This window comes from Lathyrus oleraceus, chromosome 2, assembly GCF_024323335.1.
Source record: "Lathyrus oleraceus cultivar Zhongwan6 chromosome 2, CAAS_Psat_ZW6_1.0, whole genome shotgun sequence".
NCBI lineage: Eukaryota > Viridiplantae > Streptophyta > Magnoliopsida > Fabales > Fabaceae > Lathyrus > Lathyrus oleraceus.
The window spans coordinates 351574227-351583636 of record NC_066580.1 but is presented as its reverse complement, the minus strand read 5'-3'; positions in this window follow the sequence as shown (position 1 = coordinate 351583636).

Sequence of the window (9410 nt, the reverse complement as noted above, 5' to 3'; positions counted from 1 at the left end):
TAGGACACTCTAGGTGCTAAAACCTTCCCTCTGTGTAACCAATCCCCTTACATGTAATCTCTGGCATTTTATTAGTTTTGATTTGAAAACTTATTATCTTTGGGTTTTATTCGTACTTTTTCCCTTTGACTCCATGCTCGTGACTCACAATAAACCCTTTGATTCTTGGTTGATCCGATCAAGTCTTGTCAATATTAATGGAACTTGGGTGTTGATAAGGTGAAAACAATAATCTACTAAAATGGATGATTGATCTTGATGGTGACTTGATCCATCCCTTGACCTTCGTTTGTGTTTGCCTTGTGTGTGATCCCTTGTTTGTGATTGTTGCATTCATGCATTCATGCACATCATAACATTCATCATAAAAAATAAATTTCAAGGAACTAAGGTCTTATTTGCAAACATTTTCAGACCATGGATTATGGATGAAGGAACACTAAGAAGTACGATTTGAGATGTTCTGATTTGAAAGAGCTAAGGAAGTTATCATCTTTTGTATTAGATCCCTTGGACTTCAAGCAACGCCATGGGAAGATTTTATTTGTGCTATCTGCTAATATGGTCGAAGGACTCTTGAGTGTTTTGGTTCAGTTTTATTACTCTCTCTACCGTTGCTTCACTTTTCGCGATTATCAGCTTGTGCCTATGTTAGAGGAATATGCGCATCTCTTGGGAATACTCGTTTCTGACAAGGTACCTTTTAGTGGATGGAGGAAATTCCCAGGTCTCATATTATAGCTGAAGCTCTTCATTTGAAGAAGTCTGAGATTGAGACTCATTGGGTGAAGAAAGGAGGAATGTTTAGGTTGACTTCTGAGTTCCTTATTGGTAAAGCCATTGTCTTTGCTCAAGTCAATAGTATGGATGCTTTTGAAGCCATCTTTGTGTTGCTCATTTATGGTTTAGCTTTGTTCCCTAACATTGACGGTTTTGTCGATGTTAACGCCATTAGAATCTTCTTGATTGGGAATCATGTTCCTACTCTATTGGGTGATATGTATTTCTCTTTGCATTTGTGGAATTCTAAAGGTGGTGGGACTATTGTGTGTTGTGTTCCTCTTCTGTACAAGTGGCTTATTTCGCACTTGCCTCAGACGCCTGCTTTCTTGGAGAACAAACAATGTCTAAAGTGGTCCCAGAGACTTATGTCTCTCACTAATGATGATATTGTTTGGTATGATTCTACATTGGGTAGCTTGGACATTATTGGCAGTTGTGGTGAATTCTCTAATGTGCCTCTCATTCGTACACAAGGAGGAATCAACTACAACCCTGCTTTGGCTCATCGTCAACTTGGGTTCTCCTTGAGATACAAACCTAATAACACTCAGCTAGAAGGTATTTTCTATCAAGAGGGTAAAGATCCCTAACATATGAAGCAAAAAATGGAATATGCTTGGAATAAGGTGCATAGGAAAGGAAGATACGAGCTTGGTCCGTGCAACTGTGTAACTTTGGAAGCTTACACTATTTGGGTGAAGAAGAGAGCTTTGGAGTTGAAGATGTCGTATGCTTGTGAAATACCTATGTCTTTGGTTGTGGTTGAGCCATCAACTATCCCTAACCAAGATATAGAGGAGTTGGAAGACGCATTCACCAAGATGAAGCAAGAGAGAGAGAGATATGGGAAGAGTAGTTCCATGCTTTGAACTGAAAGCATGAGGAGTTTCAGCTTGAGTCAAAGTACAAGGATGCACTTATTGAACTTCTTGAAGATCGAGCAGTGGAGAGACAGAGAGAGCCATAGGGTCAACCTTCCTCTAGTATGCCCCCGTCTTCCGTTGCTTGGAAGAAGATTATTGATCAGCTTGTCCTTGAGAAGGATCAGATGAAGACATCTTTTGAGTCCGATATTCGACGCATCTAAAGGAAGTACACGCCCACAGCCATATCATCTGACATTGTTGCTAAGAGATCCTTAGGATGATGAGTTTCCTTTTCTCTTGTATTTGTACTTTGGTTTCTGAAATAGTACTCAGTGTAATCCTTCCAAATTGTATGAATACAAAGAGATTTTATGGTCAATCAAATTGTTACTATTGTTATTATTTAATATTTGCAAATAGGACTTCATGTGTTCCTTGAAATTAAAAACAAACAAAAATATTGCATTACATGCATCATATGCATAACAGGTTTTCTTCCTCCAGATTGCCTTATCAGTGATTCTTCTGTGCTTCAGCCAAGTTGACTCACCGATACAACACTCGCGCCAATCAACCCAAGATCATGGAATATTTAGAACAAGAGAATAGAGAGCTGAAGGATGAGATTGCACGGTTTACTGCTATGATGGAGTCTATTCTTGCTGCGCAGAATCAGTCTTCACCAACTCCCGCAACTCCTCCCCAGAGGACTGTTATTTTTGAGGTTGCTACCTCAATTGTTCCCGTCGCTACTAGTCAATTCGGGTCTTCCATGTCTGCTGGATTCCCGTGGGGAGTGCCACCAAACTTTGTGCCTGAAGGGTTTGCACCCACCTTTGTTTCTATGCTGACATCTATCCCGATCATGTATGTGCCGCCTCCAGTTGTTCATACTTTGCCTCGTGTTGAGGATACCATCTACCATTCTGAGCCATCTGAGGGCCCAAATGTATATGAGAAGATGGACGAAATGAAAGATCAGTTCATTGAGCCGCGAAAGGAGTTAAAGAATTTGAGAGGAAAAGACTTGTTTGGTAAGAGTGCTGCTGAACTTTTCCTAGTACTGAACGTGAAGATCCCGATGAAGTTCAAAGTCCCTGACTTTGAAAAGTATAAGGGAAATACTTGTCCGCTAAGCCACCTTGTTATGTACGCCAAAAAGATGTCAACTAAAATTGATAATGATTAGTTGTTGATTCACTATTTTCAAGATAGTTTGACAAGTGTTGCTCTGAGATGGTATATGGGGTTGGACAGTGCAAGTGTCCGTACTTTCAACGATTTAGGTGAAGCTTTTATACAACATTGATATGGTGCCTGATAAAGACCAGCTGAGGTATATGTCTCAGAAGGATAAGGAGACATTTAAATAGTACGCTCAGAGGTGGAGGGAACTTGCTACCCAAATTAATCCTCCATTGGAAGAGAAAGCGATGACGAAGATTTTCCTGAAGACCTTGAGTTCGTTTTACTACGAACCTATGATCGCCAATGCCCCCAGTGACTTTATCGAAATGGTAAATATGGGGATGAGGTTAGAAGAGGGAGCCCGTGAAGGACGTCTGTCTAAGGAAGAAGCATCGTCCAGTAAGAAGTACGATAATGGTTTCTCCAAGAAAAAGGAAGGGGAACTAATTCAGTATCTGTAGGGAGGCAGAGGTGGCCTCATGTCAGAAGGAGTTCTCAACCGCGTCAGCATCAACATCAAGTTTCTTCAGTGATTCCTGTATTTTCCAACAATTCCAATAATCAATTTGTTCTGATTCAACAACAACAACAACATCAACAACAACCACAACAAAGAACCAACTATAACAACAACAATAATCAACAACAAAGTTTTAAGAGAAAGAATGTCTCTTTTAATCCCATTCCTATGTCCTACGCAAAATTATATTCATCTTTGGTTCTCAAGAACCTACTTCAATCAAGAAATACACCACAAATTCCCGAGCCACTTCCATGGTGGTTCAAACTTGAACTCCATTGTGCCTTTCACCAGGGAGCCCCTGGCCATGACATTGAGAACTGCTACCCGTTGAAGTACGAAGTACAAAAGCTTGTGAAGAATGGGATGGTGTCCTTTGAGGATCATGCGCCTAATGTGAAAGCTAATTCATTGCCCGCCCATGGTAATGGTTCTGTCAATATGGTAGATGGTTGTCCTGGAGAGTATAAGGTTTATGATGTCCGGCATATCATACAGTCTTTGGTTGCAATTCATAAAGATATATGTTTGGTCAGTGATTGTGAGCATGAGCATGATGGTTGTGTGATATGCAGCGTGAACCCTCGAGGATATGTTATTGTCAAGAGGGATATTCAAAGGTTGATGGATGAAGGGCTTATCCAAATTTGTCAGTCGAGAGGTGTAGATGATATGAATGTGATCGTGCATGTGTTCAAGACCCCTGAGCAGGTAGTAATCCAGTTTGATATCAGCAACAACAACAATGTTAATAGATCGGTATTGTCATTGGTAATACGGTTAGTGAGCCTTGTTCTGTGTGCATCCGATAAAGTTATGCCTTATAAATATAACGCCACAATGGTGGAGAATGGTTAAGAGGTTCATTTACCAGTTGCAGACTCTGTGGTAAATATAACTGATATTGCAAAGGTGACTCGTAGTGGTCGTGTCTCCGGTCGTGTCTTTCCAAAGGAGATAGAGGATGTTTCAGTCAGTAAGAAGGTGGATATGCCAGTGGTGAATCTAGTTAGTTCTCTAGTATGTCAGTCTGGTGAATCCAGCAAGCTGAAGAATAACGATGATGATGAAGTTTTGAGGTTAATAAAGAGGAGCGAGCTCAATGTGGTAGAGCAGCTACTCCAAACCCCGTCAAAGATTTTGGTATTGTCTTTGTTGATGAATTCTGAGGCACATAGAGAGGTGTTACAGAAAGTGCTTGAGCAAGCCTGTGTTGAGCACAATGTAATTGTGGATCAGTTCGACCATATTGTTGCTAACATCACTTCCTGTAATAATTTGAGTATTTATGATGAGGAGCTTCTTGAGGAAGGCAGAAATCACAATCTGGCGCTACATATTTCAATGAACTGCAAGGAGGACGCACTATCCAATGTGTTGGTGGACACTGGGTCATCTCTGAATATGCTCCCGAAGTCAACTTTGTCTAGACTTTTCTATCAAGGTTCCCCTATGAGGTACAATGGTGTGATTGTCAAGGCGTTTCATGGTTCTCGTAAAATCGTCATTGGTGAAGTGGACCTTCCAGTCAAGATATGTCCGAGTGATTTTCAGATTACTTTCCAAGTAATGGATATACACCCGACATATAGCTGTTTATTGGGAAGGCCATGGATTCATGAAGCAAGAGATGTGACATCTACTCTACACCAGAAGCTTAAATTTGTGAAGAAGGACAAGCTTGTCATTGTTGGTGGAGAGAAGGCACTTTTAGTGAACCATCTGTCATCCTTTTCTTATGTTGAAGCTAAGGAGGAGGTTGGAACTCCATTCCAAGACTTGTCTATTTCTAAAGTGAAGAAAATTGGGGCACCCATGTCTTCTTTGAAGGATGCTCAGAAAGCTATTGAGACTGGCAGCACTGATTAGTGGGGCCGAATGATAGAGACTGTTGAGAACAAGAATAAGGTCAGATTAGGATTTCAACTAGGGTCGTTAAACATCAAAGTTAAAGATGTGCAACCGAGTTTCCACAGTGAAGGGTTCATTCATGGTAATGATCAACACTCAGCTGTTGTGATCGAGGATGGTGACGATGAAGATGAAGCTTGCGCCAACTTTATGACGCATGGCCAGACTTGCAACAATTGGGTTGTTGTTGATATTCCTATTGTTGTTCACCGCTTTAAGTAATTTTTTTTTCATTTTAAGAAAAATCCTTCTCCTATGCCTAAGGGAGAAGTGAACATTGTTAGGCATTTCAATTATCATCAATGAAATACAATTTTATTGATCCACATCTATGATATTTTATTTTTACTTTTTGCTTTTCTGAAAAATGGTAATCACAAAAAAACATAAATAAATAAATATTAATTGTCCATCTACATAATGTTTAGTCACAATTCACTTCTCTAAAATCAAAATATCAAATCATTATGCAGGTTGGTTCTCAAACCCATTGAATACAATGATCCTACTCCTTCTTCAAACTTTGATTTCCCTGTGTTTGAGGCTGAGGAAGAAATTGATGATGAATAAGTATCTGATGAATCATCTCGTTTACTTAAGCATGAAGAAAAATCCATTCAGCCGTTTGAAGAGCAGATTGAACTAGTCAACTTGGGTTCCGAAAATGATGTGAAGGAATTCAAGATCGGGTCTTAATTGTGTCCAAAGGATAATAAAGGGTTGATAGATCTTCTTTGAGAATATTAGGATGTGTTTGCTTGGTCCTATCAAGACATGCCTGGTTTGGATTCTGGGATCGTAGAGCATAGATTTTTGTTGAAGCCAAAATGCCCGTCAATCAAGCAGAAGTTGACGAGAACTCATCCTGATATGACAGTAAAGATCAAGAGGAAGTGCAGAAGCAGATTGACACTGGTTTTCTTGTAACCGTCGAGTATCTGCAGTGGGTTGCCAACATTGTACCTGTTCTGAAGAAAGATGGAAAAGTCCGCATGTTTGTTGATTATAGAGATTTGAACAAAGCTAATCTGAAAGATGATTTTCCTCTGCCACACATTGATATGTTGGTACACAATACAACTAAATTCAAAGTCTTTTCATTTATGGACGGATTTTCCGGTTATAATCAAATTAAGATGGCATCTGAAGATATGTAGAAGACCACATTCATTACACCCTAGGGAATATTCTATTATAGAGTGATGCCTTTCGGTTTAAAGAATGTTGGTGCAACGTACCAGAGAGCTATGACCACACTTTTTCATGATATGGTGCATAAAGAGATTGAAGTCTATATTGATGATATGATTGCCAAATCAAGTAATGAAAAAGAACATGTTGAGCATTTATTGAAGTTATGCCAGCGTTTGAGGAAGTACAAACTCCGCTCGAATCCCAATAAGTGTACTTTTGGTGTTTGTACTGGTAAATTGTTGGGCTTTATTGTCGGTGAGAAGGGTATTGAAGTTGATCCTGCAAAGGTCAAAGCAATACAAGAGATGCATGCGCCAAAAACTGAGAAGCAAGTCAGAGGTTTTCTCGGCCGCTTGAATTACATCTCAAGATTTATATCGCATATGACTGCCACACGTGCGCCTATATTCAAGCTTCTTTGGAAATATCAGTCTTGTGATTGGACCAAAGATTTCCAGGAAGCTTTTGACAGTATCAAAGAGTATCTGCTTGAGCCTCCAATTCTGTCTTCGCCTGTTGAAGGAAGACCATTGATCATGTATTTGATTGTGCTCGATGAGAGTATGGGTTGTGTTTTTGGTCAGCAAGATGAATCTGGAAGAAAAGGGTATGTAATTTACTACCTCAGTAAGAAATTCACTGACTGTGAGACTCGGTATTCTATGCACGTAAAGACTTATGGAATCTGACTGATGCAAGTTTGTGAAGAAATGCCACAAGTGTCAGATTTATGCAGATAAAATTCATGTTCCTCCGACACTGTTGAATGTCATTTCCTCTCCATGGCCATTCTCGATGTAGGGAATTGATATGATTGAGCCCAAAGCTTCGAATGGACATCGTTTTATTTTGGTGGCTATTGACTACTTCACAAAGTGGGTTGAAGTGGTATTGTATATGAATGTAACCAAGCAAGTTATTGTGAGGTTTATCAAGAATCAGATTATATGTCGTTATGGCGTGCCAAGTAAGATCATTACTGATAATGGATCGAACTTGAACAATAATATGGTGGAAGCTCTTTGTAAAGACTTCAAGATTTCACATCATAATTCTTCTCCCTACAGACCTAAGATGAACGAGGTTGTTGAAGCTGAAAATAAGAACATTAAGAAGATCATTCAGAAGATGGTTGTAACCTACAAAGATTAGCATGAGATGCTCTCATACGCTTTGCATGGGTACCGTACATCCATCCGCACTTCAACAGGGCCAACTCATTTGTCTCTTGTTTATGGCATGATAGTTGTGTTCCCCGTGGAGGTTGAGATCCCATCATTGTGTGTCTTGATGGAAGCTAAGTTGACAGAAGTTGAATGGTGTCAGACCATATTTAATCAGTTGAATTTGATTGAATAGAAAAAATTGACTGCCATGTGTCATGGTCAGTTATATTAGCAAAGAATGAAGAAAGCTTTTGATAAGAAGGTCAAACCTCGTCTGTTCAGAGAAGGTGATTTCCTGCTCAAGAAGATTTTATCTTTCAAACTTGATGCTAGGGGAAAATGGACTCCTAATTATGAAGGCTCATATGTTCTTAAGAGAGCCTTTTCAGGTGGTGCTTTGATTCTTACAACTATGGATGGTGAAGAGTTCACTCGTTCTGTGAACGCCGATGCAGTCAAGAAATACTTCGCCTAAAAAAGAAAAGAACAATTCGCTAAGTTGAAAACCTGAAAGGGCGGCTTAGGCAAAAATGAGCGTCTCGGTGGATTGAAAACCTTAAAGGGCGATCCAGGAAAAAAATTAGAGACATAAAATAGAAAGTTATCCTGATAGATTGAGTACCCCACCTTGGGGAAATCTAGGCAAAAAAATAGGGATTATGGTAAGTAACTGCATTCGGTTGGCCTTGATCTTTGGAGAAGTTCTGAGCAAGTCGTTTGGTTCTGATTCGTCATTCTCAACCAAAACCAAGAGCACAAGGGATATTAAAGTCGGTAGGGAGAATAGTGATCATTGTATTCAATGTAACCCTTTTCCATGTAAATTACCATTTTCAAGTTTTGTAAAGATCTATGGAGTCTTGTCATTTATAGACTACCATTCTATTAAATAAAGTTGAGCTTTTGCCCAAATTGTTTCTACTCTTATTTATTCTTCAGCTAAATAGAATTGAATTTTATGATGATAATTTTGAAACAAATTAATAAATCAAAATCATTTTTCTTAAAATATGAAAGTAATTACTTTAAAAAGCAGTCAATTTCAGTAGGGAATATCAACAGCAATCTGAGAACAGTTGAGTCCTAAAGTGCGAAGCATTGCTGGTCTTCTCCAAGCGGTTGGTTTGGTAACTTTTTCCTCTCCAACAGTAAGTCAGGTTTCCCCAGTTATGTTTGTGGGTCACCGCCGTAGTTGATTGATAGGCTCACATCTTCAACAGTTTGCCTGGACAGAGGCGTGTCTCCTTTAGTCCTAGGCAAAGTTCATAGCAAATTCCCCACAGAGTTGACAATTTGGATCCTCGACAGATCTTTATCTCCTTCCCCAACCAGGGTTGAGATATTCAGAGTCGGATGATTTATATCCATTCCCCAACACGTTTCTTCAGTTGGTGTCTCCATCTTGTCAAGATTAGCCGAGTGTTGTAGCGATGATTTAAATCTGTGACATTTGTATCCTTTGCGATAGTTTTGTCAGCATAATCATCAATCATATACATACATATTCATGCATAAAGCACATCATCAGATATTTCATTATGCATTTGCTATTGCATTAGATTCCTTATTTCTAATCCCCTGCTATGGTGACATTATTTCTCCATGCAGATTTGGTGTGTTTGTCCTCTTTCAATTGTAGAGTGTCAGCCCCTTAAGCAGAAAGAGTTTAACCTTTCTCATTCCCCACTAAATTGTTTCCTCTTGAATGATTATCATTTCAGTTTCCTCCCTAGTTAATTATCTGGATGAAACCATTCCCCTCGAGTTACATCCTCATCGGAT